General features: G+C 43.7%; 1 long non-coding RNA gene across 2 annotated transcripts; it reads right to left on the reverse strand.

The window, feature by feature from the left end:
• Positions 1–9,866: 9,866 nt before the first annotated feature.
• Positions 9,867–10,691, reverse strand: LOC116801061. 2 transcript variants are annotated; one of them, XR_004361754.1, is made up of 4 exons: positions 10,670–10,691; positions 10,339–10,501; positions 9,984–10,277; positions 9,873–9,931 (listed from the first exon to the last, which is right to left on the reverse strand). It is a non-coding gene; the product is annotated as an uncharacterized LOC116801061 (long non-coding RNA). The 2 variants fall into 2 exon arrangements; XR_004361753.1 differs by lacking the exon at positions 10,670–10,691 and having other exon boundaries at positions 9,867–9,931; positions 10,339–10,589.
• Between the last annotated feature and the right edge of the window lie 5,835 nt (positions 10,692–16,526).

Here is a 16,526-nt window from a genome sequence, read left to right on the forward strand (position 1 = left end):
GTGAAAGTGGAACTTAAATAAAATCCCGTGCGGTCGGAACCAAAGTTAATTAAAAACTTAAACTTATAGTTTAAAAACCAAATACCTAAAAACCTCAAAACTTAAAATTCAAAAACCAAATACCAAAAACCAAAAAAATAAATACACCATGTCGGTTCCACTACTATCGGAAATCCATTTAAACCAACTACTTAATCAAATAAAAGAATTAAACTACTACGATGGCACACCTGGCAGACTATCTGGATTCGTGAATCAAGTAGAAGAACTACTTAATTTATATCCAACACAAGATCCGAGACAAGCACACGTCGTATATGGAGCAGTGAAGCGATTACTAGTGGATGCAGCATTAGAAGTCGTAACCCAGAAAGAGCGACAACATGGATGGTCATGAAGGAAGCATTGGCAATGGCATTCAAGGACCACAGACCATATACAACCATCATAAAGCAGTTAGAAGAAATCCCATACCCAGGAAGCATCAGTAAGTTTATAGAGAAATTAGAAATACAGTATTGGATTATATTCGATAAGTTAGAATTAGAACATGATCCCGGTGATAAATCAAATTATACAGATATGTTGAATAGGACTGTCAAAGCTGTAATAGATCGAAAACTGCCGGATAGAATTTATATGAGATTGGCACGTAAAGATATTGACACCATTTGTAAATTAAAACAAGTATCAATGGAGGCAGGACTTTATGATGCTAGTCCAGAAAACCACCGTCCAAATAGGTCAGAAGTGAACAAACATAGGAACAGGGGAAAAAATAATCAAAATAATAATCAAAAATATTACGGTAACAGAAATCACAATTATTATCATTCTGGCATGAATCCGAACAGTAATACACAACCCCCCAAAATTCGAACCAATTTATACCAAATCAAAACCAGTACTCACCTCGTTTCATACCAAATCATCTAAGAGGAAATTATATCACATATAGAAGGGATTTATCACAAGCCCAACAAAATAATTCCCTTAACTTCCAACCCTCAACTTCAAATAATTTTAATAATCAAAATCCGATAAAAAGACAACGCGAGAGTCAAAGTGACCAGTGCAGAATGGATGTAAATTTTCATCAAGCTGCCTCGGACACTCAAGTGACAGAGAAGGACACACCAGTCCCTATGTAGAAATAAGTTATCATAATAAAATTTAGAAAGGAATGATCGACACAGGATCATCAATAAACATTATATGGGAAAATTTTGAAAATATAAAAGAAAACGAAGAAAATCTAACAGTATACACTATTAAAGGGCCAATTAAACAAAAGAAAAGTATAATAATAAAACCCACTTCAGTCTGTCCGCCTGTTCAAAAATTCTATATCCACAAATTTTCCGACAATAATGATTTCCTGTTAGGTCGAAAGTATTTAGAAGATACAAAAGCAAAGATAAACTATGATAATAACACAGTAATTTTAGGGTCAAAAACATTTAAATTTTTGTATGGAGAAAAGAAGGGCGAGACCGCATCCAAATGCCTCGACCCACAGCAAAAGATTGATTCTGCCCCAGTGGAGAAAATCAATCCAAAGATGCAAAAGGTTAAGACCACATCTAAGGGCCTTAAACCAAAGCGTCAACAACAAAAGAAGGAGACCGCATCATCTAAATGCCTCATTTCAAATGTTGTTAGTGACACAGTGGACAATGATGTAACACATCTCGATTCCATGTCCGTTGACGACGATATAGTCAACTTCGCGATTAACAATGAGTTACGCGAATGTAACGAGTATAGACTCGAACATTTAAATGTAGAGGAAATTGAATGTTTGAAGAAGGTTCTATACGAATATAGAGACATTCAGTACAAAGAGGGCGAAAATTTGACCTTCACAAGTACCATTAAACATGTCATCCAGACTCAACATGAAGATCCAGTATACCGTAAACCCAACAAGTACCCCCAAAGCGTTGACCAAGAAGTGAACAAACAAATTAAAGAAATGATAGAACGAGGGATTGTTCGCAAATCAAAATCCCCTTACTGTTCTCCTATCTGGGTGGTCCCCAAGAAGGCAGACGCCTCTGGGAAACAAAAATTCAGGTTGGTAGTCGATTACAGGAATCTAAATGAGATAACTGTTAATGACAAATTTCCCATTCCCCGAATGGACGAAATATTGGACAAATTGGGTAGATGCCAATACTTTACAACAATAGATCTAGCTAAAGGTTTTCACCAAATACAGATGGATGAAAATTCTATTGCAAAAACTGCTTTTTCCACTAAGCATGGGCACTATGAATATACTCGTATGCCCTTTGGCTTAAAAATGCTCCAGCTACTTTTCAGAGATGTATGAATAATCTTCTGGAAGATTTGATCTACAAAGATTGTTTAGTCTATTTAGACGATATTATAGTTTATTCCACTTCATTGGAAGAACACATTTTATCTCTAAAGAAAAAAAACAATATCGATTAACTTCGACCGCGCGTAGCAGAATCTGCTAATGAGAGCCCTCTAATAAAAAGCTAAGGCAGGCAGGAAATGAACGATTTGAGAACATATGCTGAATCAACCACTAAAGAGAAATATGTGTTAATAATACTATAGATTTTAAAATTTATTGGCTGCATCCGGGACACACCTCAAAAATAAATGATCGGCTGGCAGACCTATTCAACTACAGGGATTGAACGACGGCTGCGCGGCTCAAGGATTGTTTGTGTGCCAATACTGGAAACTTGGCAGCTCTTTATGTTGGTTCAGCGTGACAGCGTATGCTATTTGCTCAGGCAATTAATACATAATTTTTCCCTGTTCACTACATCCTTTCTCTTGTAGCAGTCCAAGGCCAGAAAGGTTGAGCGCTTCTGTGCATTATGCAATCGACTTTGTTTGCTCGGGTCGGTAGAGCCTGGGCAAAATTTCAAATAAGAGTCGTACGACGGTTGTCAATCTTATCCATTAGGACCAGCCGATACTTCAAAAATGATTCTAGATCCTTACAAGTAGGAACGATGGTACCGCTTCCTTGATGGTGCTACCAAGCGTTGTGGGTCTCCTTGGGCAACTTCGATGCTCCAAGGCTTGAAAGCGGCGTAATGCAGCCAGGCACACACCTTTTAATCATAAGTCCCCAAGTCACGGCGTAATTTGTCTCATCGCGCCCTAATGGCAACGACTCTTTGAGAAAGTCCGAACATTTCAAATTACTCAGATTGTTGTTGTTGTGTATGAGGCTTGTGAAGGCGTCATAGAAGCCTGGAAAGTCCACACATTGACATAAAAACTTAGGAGCTGACATCTGTGGCATGTTTAATCGCACGCTCCTCTAATTCCGACTGAAAATTTTTCGCAGCATTGTTCGATCCCGCGAACCCTTCATTCTTAAGAAAGGTTGAAAAAAACGAAGTCAATCCAAGGAATTCTTTAAAAAGATTCGAAAATCGCATAACTGTCCAACCCGTTGTTACCCTTTTGTAACATTTCATTTTCCTTACTAATATTAATATTAGTAATATTAATAATATTATTAATTAATTAATATTTATATTTTTGTAAGATGTATGCAAGTAAAAAAATACAATTTTTTCAAAAAAGTTACCTGTAGCCTTAAACGGCTACCCCACGCATTGGTTCCCGAAAGAAAGGGCAGACTAATCCGTGGTAGTAGAACACGTTTTATTCTGGAAGAATTAAATGTTTCACAATTGCAACTAACTTAACTTATTAGCTCACCGAAGTGTGTCCTCCAACTCTTACAGGACAATGAAAAGCTAAATTTTCCCGGCAATTTACAATGGCGAAAAACAATGTGCCCAGACACATATGGGCTTACAAATCCTTCCACATTCGGACTTCTCAAAAATACTAACTAGCCTATCGATAACAATATTCGATCCGCAACATCCCCGACCCCGTGAAGAACCGCTTCACTCAAATCCAAAACTGCAAGTTTAGAGACGGGTCGCATCATTGTCCTAGATAGGCCGTTGTCGTTCACGCGCACCTTAGCGCGTCTGACGACTCTATCAGCTCCGCTGTAGATCTCCTCCACGATGCCCTTGCGCCACTCTCGTCGGGCCAAGGCAGGATCGCAGACGAAGATTATATCACCCTGGTGGATGGGCTCCGTTCGGCGGCACCACTTCTCGCGGCGCACAAGCGTAGGCAGGTACTCCATGACCCACCTCCTCCAGAAACGGTCTCCTAGCAGGCGAGCAATCCTCCACTGCTTCCTCGTAGAACCCTCCTTGGGCAGCTTCGCATCCAATCCAGGCGTATCCGGCAGATTGGCTACTCCCTTGATTAGATCGTTTGGCGTCAACGGCGCCTCCTGGTCCGCATCCACAGGCAAGTGGGTGAGCGGACGCGAGTTTACAATATTCTCCGCCTCAATCAGGAAACTCTCCACTATATGGTCCCTCGGCGCAACTTCCTTCAGGGTATGACGCAGTACTCTCTTGACGCACTGCACCAGGCGCTCCCAAACTCCGCCCTCAGACGGGTTCGCTGGACAATTAAAAACACTCAATGGTTCTGCTTGACAACTCACTCTGAAGCTTCTCCATCTCGAATACGTCACCAAAGCGCCTGGCTTCCCTATCAGCTCCCACGAAGTTCTTTCCGTTATCGCTGCTCAGTCTATATACTGGCCCTCTACGGCAGACGAAGTTCCTGAACGCAATTATGCAGGAATCCGTCGACAGGTCATGCGCCAGCTCCAGGTGAATCGCCCTTGTCGTCAAACACCCAACGCTTCTCCTTGTGACGGGACACAGTCACCAGCAGTGGCCCAAAGTAGTCCAGTCCTGTGTATTTGAATGGCCATCCACCCGCATCCAGTCTGTCTTCCGGATGGGGTCCCATTATCGGCGGCATCGGCCGCGCTCGCTGCAACTTGCATTCGTTGCATGACTCTCCGCATCACACGCCTCATCTTTGTGACCCAGAACTTTGTCCGGATCTCCGCAATCGTAGCATGTACATTTTGATGCTTCATCCTGGCGTGGAAGTCTCTCACAATCAGCTCTGTCAGACTGTGCCTGTGTGACAGTAATACGGGCCACTGTACGGCACAGTGCGGCATCAATTCTGCCGTAAGCTCGCAGAATCCCGTCCTCGTCTAGGTAGGGCACCAACCCTCAAATGTCGCTCGATCTACCGACGTCCTGTCCAGTTTCCGCCGACCTCATCTCGTCGGGGAACGACTCCAATTGTGCCTGTCTGACCAACAGGTTCTCCGCGGCCTTACATTCTGCTGCAGTAAGGCCGTATTCCTCGAGCTCGTTTCGCTGTTTGCGGCACCAGCGCGCAAACCGTAGGACCCAGGCTGTGGTCCTCACCAGGCGACTGAAGCTCGAGAATCTCTGAAACGGAATAACAAAATCGTCTGCTGCAACTAATGCAAACTCACTGGGCATCTCTTATTCATCAGGGTCATCTGGAGCACGCTCAGTTCCTTCCTCAGGCCCCGGCCAGCTGGCTGCTGGCTGCAAAAATGCAGGTCCTCTTAGCCACCTTGATTCCTGGCTAAGGTCGACTCCTTTCTGCGACCGCGTCGCATCATCAGCCATATTGTCGGCTGTAGGCACCCATCTCCATTGGGAAACCTTCGACGACTCCAAAATCTCCGCCACTCGGTTGCCAACAAACTGCTTATACCGGCGGTGGGTGCTGCCGATCCATCTCAGCACCGTCTTAGTGTCCGTCCATAACACCAGGTCTGTGATGACCACACTGTGCTCCTCCTTGACAGTGTTCATCAGCCTGGTTCCAAGAACTGCTGCCTGTAGCTCCAGCCGTGGGATCGTCATCGTTCTCATTGGGGCACACTTCGTCTTCGCACTCACGAAGCTCACCTGCACGTCGTCGTCCTCATATGTGACCCTCCAATAGGCCACCGACGCGAATGCTGCCTGACTAGCATCCACGAAGACGTGCAACTCTACGGCCCGGACTGCTCCACGCCCAAAATAATGGCGCGGACATCGGAACTGTCCCACGGCGTCCACCTCTTTGCGCCAAATCGCAAAGGCTTTGCTTAACTCCTCCGGTAGTGGTTCGTCCCACTGGATCTTCTGCCATGAGGCAGCACAGGAATCCCAGGGGATCAAACGTTGACATCACCAGGCTCAAATATTCCCTCTTCGTAGGGACTCGATCTCCACTCAGGACGCTGCTTGGCACTCGATGATACTCCACGTTGAATCTGAAGTCATCTGTTGCTACTTGCCAACGCATTCCGAGGATCTTCTCTTCAGCCTCAGCACATCCGACGCTCTTGACTCGACCAGGTCCTAAAGCCGTCTCCACAGTGGGTGAGCTGGATGAAAACTGGCATAATTCGAATCCAGCATCCTTGTGTATCTCCTTCACTCGGGTAGATACGCTGATAGCCTCGCTCTCTGTAGCGAAACTGTCCACATAGTCATCGACATAATGGTAGTCGGTGATGGCCTTGACCGCTCTCGGATCCGATTCCCGATACTTCAGGGCATTCATAGTCTTCACGTAATGCGCAGCGCTCGGCGAGCAGGCTGCTCCAAACGTCATTACGTTCATCTCATAGACATCCGGATCTCTCTCGTCGTCGCCATCTCTCCAGAGGAATCGTTGGGAACATCTATCCTCGGGTCGGATCAGCACTTGGTGGAACATCTCCTTGATGTCACCGCAGACTCCGACGGCTCCCTCTCTGAAATGAAAGAGCACAGCTGGCAAAGGCTTATAGTGCTGAGGCCCTTTGTCCAGCTCCGAGTTTAGCGAGGTTCCTCCAACTTTGACTGCAGCATCAAACACAAGCCGTACCTTGCCGGGCTTGTTTGGGTTTTCGACACCAAAATGTGGCAAATACCATAGGCGATCGCTCCTTACCGCGACCTCCTCCGGCTCCAGCCTCCTCGCGTATCCTTTAGACACGTAATCCATTATAATCCTATCGTATTCCTGCGCCAACGGCTTGTTGCGCTTCATCTTCTTCTCGACGTTGACCAGCCTCCTGTACGCCATCTCATAGCTCGGTGGCAGCACAACGTGGTCGTCCTTCCAGAGTAATCCAGTCTGGTAGCGACGCCCCACTTTCACCGTGGTGTCTTCGAGTATCCTTTGGGCCCGAACATCGTCGCTGGCTGCGACCGGCGCCGCGGTCTTCACTCCAAAGTTCTCCATGTCGAAATAGTCCTCCGCCATCTTCTCCATCGCGTCATCCACTGACACGGCAAGTAGGCAGGACCTCGGTGACGGCGTGGTCGGTTGCCCACTTACAGGCCCAAACACAACCCAGCCCAGCTCGGTTGCGGCCGGATACGGTCCCTCTCGAGCGAACCGCCTCGTCCTAAGTGGCAACCCCAGATGTCCGTGAACCAGGCCGATGAGCAGCTTCGGCACCACGTTGCTGTAAGGCTTCATCGGCAGACGCGCATCCCTGTGCACGCCCTGGACATCTCGTCGGCTCAATGTCTGCATCGGCAAACTCAAACTCGAAACGGCATAAACGTTTCTCAATACATGGCGAGTGGTAGGTGGTAGGCTCTCTGGTTGCCTTACCTCCAAACCATTGGATATTTAGCTGCCGACGCTCTCCTTGCACTCCAAGATCCCTTCGTAGTTCGTCATCGATCATCGTGACGGAGGATCCCTCATCTAGGAGCGCATACGTATCCACCTTTCGCCCCGCTCCGTACAGCGTAACCGGCAGTATACGGAACAGTAGATGGCCTCCTTCGGCGTCTACGCAGCTCAAATTCCTCTGCATGGGCGCTCTTGCATCACGCGGAGCTCCTCTCTCCAGGCTGTTGCTGGGAACGGCTGGCTGCCGGTTCCTCTCCTGGTCCCTGTGACCATCTCGTAGCGAAGGCCTCCTGGCCGGACTGCGTCTGGAAACTGCTGGCTGCTGGTTCCCTTCGTGGCGTCTGAAGCCACCTCGCTGCAGCGGCCTTCGCTCCTCGTCCGCACCATGTAGCAGACGGTGATGCTCCCTTCGGCATCCATTAATCTGGCACTCACCTTGCGTATAGCAGGATCTAGCCGTGTGCCCTCTTCGCAGGCAATTGAAGCAGAGCCGATGCCTCTTCACATTGCTCCACCTTTCCTGTGGCGAAGCTCCAATAAATTTTCTGCAGTTCAATATTCCATGCTGTCCTCCACAGATGGGACAACCTCCATGCCGATCATCCTGTTGATCGCATTCATTATGGTCGACGCTTGCATGTAGAAGTCGACGCCTCGGCTCCTTTCCCTTGAGGTCCAAAACCGTGCACACCACGTTTGCGTACTCCTGTAGCCACGCGCTGAAGTGGACTACAGTGGGAAAGGGCGCAATCGTTGCAGCATGCCTGGCCCAGTCCACTCGCTTGCTCGTTGGCAGCTTGGCCACAAGCTCGTCCATGAGGGTTGGGTTCCCCAGGTGTTGCTCCGCCTTCGCTGACTGAAAGAAGGCCGCGAGGTTACTCACTTGGGTGGCGAAGGGAATGATCTTCGCCAAATTGTGCTCCGAAATTGGCTGCACCTCTCGCACGTTGTTGAGCTGGCTGCGTATAAGCTGCTCCGGTCGGCCGAACCTAAAGCGCAGCTGCTCCATCACGGCGCTGACATTCCCTGGATGAATCAATAGCACCTTTACTGCCTCGCGCGCTTCATCCTTCAGCGCCTTTAACAACCTCTGGTTGTTCTCCAGGTCCGTGCAGTTGTACGCTCGGGTCGTCTCCACGAACGCACAGCTGAAGATCGGCCACTCCTCGGGCTGCCCTCCAAATATAGGCAAGTCCGGAAGCTTCCTTGGCCCATATGCTCCCTGGATTCCACTCGGCGTCGTCGCGGCGTAGGATCCGACAAGTGGCGATGCTGTTGCCGCATTGTGGATGCTCACGCCCGGTAGCACGAGTCCATGCGCTGGCTGCGCAGTGGCTGTTGCACACAGTGGCTCCACAAAATAGTTGCTAGTCGTTAGCAATGGCGGTCCACTCGAAGATGGCGGCAGCGTGCAGGACGCACCGCTCGCACCGTCACCGTTGTATGGCACCGACCCGACCCCGTTATGTAAGGCCTCTCCGTTAGATGTTGGTATTGGCTGGCCGCTCCAAAATGGCGGGCGCCCCGACGCTCCACTGTTGGCGCCAACTGCGCTTGGGCCAACTGCGATTGGCGCGCAATTGGCGGTGCTCACACTTTCCAGGGATCTAGCCTTCTCCAGCTCCCTCTACAACGCTGCGATCCTCTCCATGAGTTCCAACACGAGGGGCTGGTTCACCTCCGGTACTGAACTCGCAGCTGTGACAGCAGTACTTCTAGGTTGGGAAGCTACTGTAGTCACCGTAGTGGCCGGGCAAGGAATCGACGCCGCCGTGATGTTCACCCGCGTCCGAGTTCCTGCTCCACTACTGGCTGGCCTCTGACTAACTGTTGTTATAGGGGTGGCTTCTCCTCCGTTCAGCCGGGCACTCTTCCTGGGGGAATGCTGCATCTTCCCCAGCTCCAAAATGGCGGCGCCTCTGCGCGTCCAAAATGGCGTCTCTGACGCCTCGTCCCGCTGGCTGCGGCCACGGATGCTTGGCGCTCCTTGCGCCTTCTGACCGCTGGATGAGGTCTCCACAAATGACGCTTCTTGCGTCTCCTTGTCGCTGGCTGCGACTCGTTCGACGCTGGCTGCGTCCCTCTATGTCGCTGACTGCGACGCCACTGTCGTTGGCTGCGACTCCTCTGCCGGTACGTAGCGCTGGCTGCGCTCACACAAATCCTGGCTGGCCGTCTAAACCGTCACTCCAGCTCCGGCAACTCTCTAGCTGGCCGTCTAAACCGTCATTCCAGCGCGAGTTGCCCCTGCAGTCGCCCTAGGACTGCGAATAAAAGGTTGTCGTCGTGCGTCTCATGGAGTTGCCTTAAACGGCTACCCCACGCATTGGTTCCCGAAAGAAAGGGCAGACTAATCCGTGGTAGTAGAACACGTTTTATTCTGGAAGAAGTAAATGTTTCACAATTGCAACTAACTTAACTTATTAGCTCACCGCAGTGTGTCCTCCAACTCTTACACGACAATGAAAAGCTAAAAAAGCGGCAATTTAAAATGGCGAAAAACAATGTGCCCAGACACATATGGGCTTACAAATCCTTCCACATTCGGACTTCTCAAAAATACTAACTAGCCTATCGATAACAATATTCGATCCGCGACACCGGCATAGAAATGTTTTTTTTTTATTTGTCATAAAGGCATTTCCATTTCGAGCTATACTTCTAAGATTATATACTATTCCATCGGTAAGGTACAATCCAACCTTATATGTAATAAAGAATGGTTTCTGAAAGTAGTGTTGTCTCAGTAATTAAGATGCTGAATTTCATAACTTAACTAACACTCACTATGCAAATATATTCTTTTATGTCGGGTAACTGGAAATGTTCGATTCGGAGCTTTTGAAGATGGAATATGATCATTGGGGTTACCTCATCAACTTCCTCGTTAATGTTCGTCCATCGGATATATTTTTCGTCCAAGACCGGTGTGGTGTTATCGTTGCGGGAGCTAAAGTTTGAATCAAAATATAAAATCGTTTTTAATGTACGCATAATAAGTACAGTCAAAAGTATATAAATATAGTTAATAAGTACGTGGGAACGTGACGATGGGGTGAGGGCTTAAGCAAAGAATGTTTAAATTAGGGGACGGATGTTTAGTCTATCAGTGGGTGACTTATCTGGAGTTGGGATTTTTCCACTCAACCCTGTCTTGAGGATCATATGACAATCTTATTATTATCTGGTATCTGTTAGGTACATCCGCAGTAGTGTAGGGTGTATTTGGGGGTACATGTTGTATGTGTATTAGTGTGTAAGTCTAAGTAAAGACTTAGGCATGTGCTTAAGTCTTGAGGACTTATGGATATGTCACTCCCCCAATTATTGAATTTGGCCTGTTCTCAGGTCGTTAAATTTGGATATATCGTAATATTGTTTCCTAGTTGAATAATTTCATTGACATTAGTTCCAAGGTGCGGATGTTCTTCTTTTTGTTTACAATATTTAACAATAAATTTCTTAGGTATATTTTTAGGCTTATATGCCAAATACAGAGTCAAACTAATTATCAAGATGACAAAAGTTGTAATGCATATAATTTGAAAAAATTTGAAAAAGTGTTTTAAATGCGATTTTTATCATTTCTCTTGTTTGTAAGTGATTTATTGGTTCTAAACGTGTAACATTGTTGGTGATATAAATCGTTTGTGTAAAATCTGCTAGATTATTAGAAATTAGGAACTCATCTATTTGCGTGGTACAATTTTTAATTTTAATGATGTTGTTTCCTGATATTAATATTTTGTTGTTTGTACAATCTTGGTTGACAACTGTTTCAGGAATATTCCATCTTAAAAGTGTATTTGGTTCTATATAATTTATTTGGAAATTTCTATGGGTTTTAATGTATTTGCACTGAGTTTGCTCTTGTTTTATAAGTCCAACAATACATTTGTCGAATATTACTTTATCTGTATCCTTATGAAATACTTATTGAATATATAAAATTGATCGAAAATTTGCTCGGTTAGAATTTAGTTATGTAAATCTTTTTGTTTTTTTTTTTTTTTTTTTTTTGAAATGGTCATTCTATTTATTAAGGTTTCAAAAGGAATCGTTCAGTAATTCCTCTGAACTTAACCTAATGTGTGATAAAGATAAATGAGACCAAGTGGTATCTTAATTATAAAGTACAAAAGAAAATGTAATATGTTATGTTATCCTCCGGGTAAGGAGATCGCTGGGGTGTACCCTCTTCAGTCTTCGGAGGGAGATGGGGTCAGTTAGGATAGTTGCTAGTTGGTTCGGGTGGGCTATAAGCCTGTCGGCATAACGGCTGCTGTGGAAATTAATCTGATCCCCAAGAAGGGTAACTTTCAGATCTCTTTCGATGACTATGTTCGTCACGTACCAGGGGAGCCCATATGCGTGACGTGCAGCTCTCGACTGGACCACACGGAGCCTATTAAGCTGGTATTTGGCGGCAGTTCCCCACACCTGGATGGCATAACTCCACGTTGGAGCGAGAATGGCTTTGATTAAAAGAGCCTTAGAGCTCATTTGAAGTTTGCTGGAGTGGAAGAGCCAGTCGAGCTTTTTTAGCTTCGCCAGTGACTTAGATTTGACCGACGTGATGTGGGGCCTCCAGGTCAGTCTCCGATCTAGATGAACTCCTAGGTAGCAGTGCGATCTAGCATTGGTGATAGGGCTTCCATCGAAGGTCAGATCTGTGCAGGTTCCGGGTCGCAGGGAAAAAGTTACACAGGCTGACTTTGAGGAGTTTATGGCCACATTCCATTTGGCAGTCCATTTTTCGATTGCGTGCAGCCATTCCTGGACTGCGTTGGAGGCAGTTTGCAGTGAAGGATGAGACGCCAGCATGGCAGTGTCATCGGCGTAAGTGGCCAGAAGCAGCTGAGCCGGGGGGACTTCGGCGTTGTTTGCGGGAGATGGCATGTCAGCAGTGTACAGGGTGTATAGGAAGGGCCCAAAAACACTTCCCTGTGGAACTCCTGCGTGAATCTCTTCCAGGCTGGATCGAGCATCACGCACAGCAACGTCGAACGCCCGATTAGAGATGAACGATCTCAGGATGGCATAGTAGGGAGCAGGAAGGAGAGCTTTCATCTTGTATAGAAGGCCCTCATGCCACACCTTGTCAAACGCTTGCTTCACGTCTAGAAAGACGCCGACCGTGTAGAGTTTGTGCTCGAAGCCATGCGTCACCTGGTTTACCAGTCGATGTATTTGTATGTAAATCTGGGTATTTGAAATATCGGAACTTTAGTGAATTCGCTAGGAACGTGGGAAATAATCAAAATTGGTGTTTGTCTTGAGCCAAGTTGATGTTTTTATCTTAAGCATTTTCTCCGAATTTACGTTTTTCAAATAATCGTGTTTTAGTAATTTTGGGTTAAAGATTCCTAGTTTAGTTAATTGCATACCTAACTCTATATCTTCTATGTATTATGTGAACTGTTGAAGGTTGAATTTAAGTATTAATTATGTCAATACCGCTGTTGATTATGTCGACAATCATATTTAAATCATGGGTTTTTACAGAGTCTTCTGACATGTTATTAATTTTTTCTTCTAGCTCTTCCCTGTCGTCTTCATCTAATGTACCGAATAAGTATTTATAAGCTTTTCCTACTACGTTTAAAAGACCTCTTTTGCTTCGCTGAATAATTTTAAAACCATTTATATTCCGTTTTAGTTTATCGACTAAATATTGTATCTGTGGTACATTGGGATAATCATTTGCTTCAGTTACTAGGTTTTCGAACATTAGCATTGTCTTTGTTATGTTTATACTCAAATAATGATATTCGTATCTGGTTGGAATTTCCATTGTTCCAGTTTGGAATATAAGATATCCATTTTTCGCGCTTATTGGGTTTACTTCGATATTGCTGCATTTAACCATGGTGATAAATGATAATATGCAACTAGGCATTATTAGGAATGTGCTGTGTATCTTGCTCTTCATTGCTTGGTCTGGAATTATCGTATTTACTCTTATTAAATTTTTTCTGTTTCTTAAACTTTGATTTATAATGTACGATTTTCCTGCCGCGATTTGTGTCTTCAAAATGTTTACTATCCACTTGTTCAATTTTTACTGCCTTTTTAAATGGGTTAGTAATTTTACTCTTTACAAGTGGAGCCTGTCTGTATTTTGTGTCAACTTCAAAATTATGCCTATTCTTATTAAGGTATTCTATCTTATCAATTTTGTTTTGTTGTACGTTAAAGTCTGGACTACCTGCATATAGAAAAATGTCTGCTGGATATCGTTTAGTGCTATTATGCTTGGTTTTGTGATTGTATACGTATAATATTGTTTCGAATTTTGTACACCTATCTTCAATGTTTTGTTCGTTTCCAATGATTCTTAGTTTTTCGTTTACGGTTTTATGGAATCTTTCTATATCGGATACCCCATTTTTACTTGCTGTTACAGAAATTTCAACACCTTCGGATCTTAACCAGTTTTGCAAAGCTATGCACATAAAAGCTGAGTCTTTGTCCGCTTTAATTTCCTGTGGCTTTCCCATGTCATTGAATATTTTCGTAATGGCTCTTTTTGCTTCTAGCCAATCTCTACTTTTTACTTCTACTAGGGAGGCAAATTTCGAATAAATATCAATACAAGATAGGAAGATTTGGTTTCCCGTGAGATAAAAATCTATCACGTATTTTTCCCTTGTGTTAAATATTTCGGGTGTTGTTTCGTATGTCAGTTTTGTGTCTCGATGTTCTGTTTTTGCCAGATTACTGATTTCACATCCATAAATATTATATTATATTATATATATATTATAATAATATATAATATATATATATATTATAATAATATATAATATATATATATTATATATATTATTGTATTATATATATTAATAATATATATAATAATATTAATATATTAATAATATTTTGAATTAGCTTTTGACTATCAGGGTAATAGTATTTTTCTTTAAACCAATTAACGGTTTTTTCAATACCTGGATGTAAAATTTCCTTGTTTCTTTAAGATTAAGTCCTTAAATTCCGCATAAGTTAGTATGTCAATTGTTAGGGCTTATGATTTTAGTAAATGCCCTCTGAAAAATCAGAAAATCTTCATCATTAGGGAAGTAAATTGCACTTTTCTTGGTGCACACATATTCCTTAATGAGGGTTTTGGCGAGTTCAAGTGTCATTTCTTTATAGATTATTTTAAACTGGAGTTTTTGAAAGAAGTGGCTTACACTTGTGTCACTGTCGCCTTTTTCTATCTCTATTTGTCTAGAGAAGAAATTGATTGGTCTCTCTGTTATGGATATATAATTGAAATTATCTTCATTGGCACTATGTATAGTTGCGTTTGCGCTGTTTGCGACTTCGCCAACCATGACTTCTTCTATCTTTGTGCGGGAAAGAGCATCCGCGACAAAATTTTCTTTGCCTGGAAGATATTTTATTTTATAATCAATTTCATTAAGTTTGATTTTCCACCTTTGTAGTTTCATGTTCGGTTCTTTGATATTATTGAGCCATACCAATGGCTTGTGATCACTCATTATTTCAAATGGCCTTCCGAATAAGTATGACCTGAAATATTTTGTCGCCCAAACTATAGCTAACAATTCTTTTTTAATAGTAGCATAGTTGATTTCGTGTTCGTTCAGCGTTCTGCTGGCATAAAAAACGGTCTTATGGTTTTGTGATAAGAATGCACCAATAGCTACATTACTTGCGTCAGTTGTTAGAGAAAAGGGCTTTGAAAAATCAGGGTAGATTAATATCGGGTCTTTCAAATGGTTCGATGTAGTCTTTGCATTTCATATCTATTACAGCACCTTTCTTTAGTTTGAGGGTCATGGGTTTAACTATTTTTGCAAAGTTAGGAATGAACTTGCGATAGAATCCACATAATCCCAAAAATGATTTTATTTGTTTAGGTGTCTTAGGTAATGGAAAGTTTGTGATCGCTTTGGTTTTGTTTTGGTTAGGTTTGATGCCGTTTGTTGTGACAATGTGTCCTAGGAATTCAGTTTCTTTCTTCATGAATTCACATTTATCTAGCTGTAATTTCAAATTGGCTTCTCTCAGTTTTTCAAAGACTTTCTTTAGAGATAAAATGTGTTCTTCCAATGAAGTGGAATAAACTATAATATCGTCTAAATAGACTAAACAATCTTTGTAGATCAAATCTTCCAGAAGATTTTTCATACATCTCTGAAAAGTAGCTGGAGCATTTTTAAGCCAAAGGGCATACGAGTATATTCATAGTGCCCATGCTTAGTGGAAAAAGCAGTTTTTGCAATAGAATTTTCATCCATCTGTATTTGGTGAAAACCTTTAGCTAGATCTATTGTTGTAAAGTATTGGCATCTACCCAATTTGTCCAATATTTCGTCCATTCGGGGAATGGGAAATTTGTCATTAACAGTTATCTCATTTAGATTCCTGTAATCGACTACCAACCTGAATTTTTGTTTCCCAGAGGCGTCTGCCTTCTTGGGGACCACCCAGATAGGAGAACAGTAAGGGGATTTTGATTTGCGAACAATCCCTGGTTCTATCATTTCTTTAATTTGTTTGTTCACTTCTTGGTCAACGCTTTGGGGGTACTTGTAGGGTTTACGGTATACTGGATCTTCATGTTGAGCCTGGATGACATGTTTAATGGTACTTGTGAAGGTCAAATTTTCGCCCTCTTTGTACTGAATGTCTCTATATTCGTATAGAACCTTCTTCAAACATTCAATTTCCTCTACATTTAAATGTTCGAGTCTATACTCGTTACATTCGCGTAACTCATTGTTAATCGCGAAGTTGACTATATCGTCGTCAACGGACATGGAATCGAGATGTGTTACATCATTGTCCACTGTGTCACTAACAACATTTGAAATGAGGCATTTAGATGATGCGGTCTCCTTCTTTTGTTGTTGACGCTTTGGTTTAAGGCCCTTAGATGTGGTCTTAACCTTTTGCATCTTTGGATTGATTTTCTCCACTGGGGCAGAATCAATCTTTTGCTG

The sequence above is a fragment of the Drosophila sechellia genome, chromosome 3L (genome assembly GCF_004382195.2).
Source record: "Drosophila sechellia strain sech25 chromosome 3L, ASM438219v1, whole genome shotgun sequence".
NCBI lineage: Eukaryota > Metazoa > Arthropoda > Insecta > Diptera > Drosophilidae > Drosophila > Drosophila sechellia.